We start from the raw sequence: 1,080 nt of genomic DNA, 5'->3' as shown, positions 1-1,080 counted from the left end.
TGAAGACATTGAATACATTTGATCAACAGAAAGCCAAGGATATGGAGGACAGTCAGGTAGGATCTTGCTGAATGGTGTAGCAGTTTTTTAAATGTTTACTCAACTTTTTTATCTTTATGAAGAAGAAATTATATGCAATTATGCAAAATTCACCTGTGGTCAGTGAGTTACACTGGCTCGTGGTTAAGTGATTTCCCAATTTTCAAATTATATCCTCAGTTTCAATCTATGGTCTTACCCCTTCCCATTTTAGTACCTAAGTCCAGCTCCAGAGTCTACCCAAATAGCTGCACTTCGCCAATTCTGGCCCCTTGAGCATCACCGATTTTAATTGGTTGTGTATGTAAGTCTGGAATTCCATCCCTAACTCTCTTTTCTTTAACATAATCCTTGAAACTACTCTTCCTCTTTCAGTTTGGTGTCAAGCTTAATTTGATATCACTTTTGCATAAATAGAAATTGTTGTTATCTTTGTTGTTGTTGAAAGAAGGTCTCAAGCTTGCAGGTTATAATCACACCACTAAACACCATGAAGCTCTAAGGAATATATGACTGGTGACACTGAACTATTCACAATGGAGTAGTCTCTAGAAATAAAGCCACATCTTAGACTTCACCTTCTGTAGTGAGATATCACAAGAAGCCAAGGAAAAGGAAGCTTTTCCCTGTCCCCTGTCAATACCTGCATCTGAATAAGTGACATACATAGTTCAAAACATTCAAGCCTTCAACATTTAAAGCTTTTCCAGGCAAATACATGATTATCTCAATCTGTAATCACTTAAAATTAGCCAAGCAAAATTGTCACACAGATTCTCAAGACTTTTCATGTATTATATGTTATTACTCTGACTGGAGATGATTTGCAAATATTATGCGGAAAAGATTATTAATTTACGAAAGACCATGGAGCTACAGAACATCACGTTAATAATGCATGTATATGTGTTCACATTAAATTCATCACTTGAAGTAGTGCAGGAGTAGCTGCTGCCACCATCATGCACTTGTTGAAGTTTGCTGGAAATGTGTTGCTGGAAAAGCGCAGCAGGTCAGGCAGCATCCAGGGAACAGGAGAAT

Source organism: Chiloscyllium plagiosum, chromosome 2, assembly GCF_004010195.1.
Source record: "Chiloscyllium plagiosum isolate BGI_BamShark_2017 chromosome 2, ASM401019v2, whole genome shotgun sequence".
Classification (NCBI taxonomy): domain Eukaryota; kingdom Metazoa; phylum Chordata; class Chondrichthyes; order Orectolobiformes; family Hemiscylliidae; genus Chiloscyllium; species Chiloscyllium plagiosum.
This window is presented reverse-complemented; position numbering follows the sequence as displayed.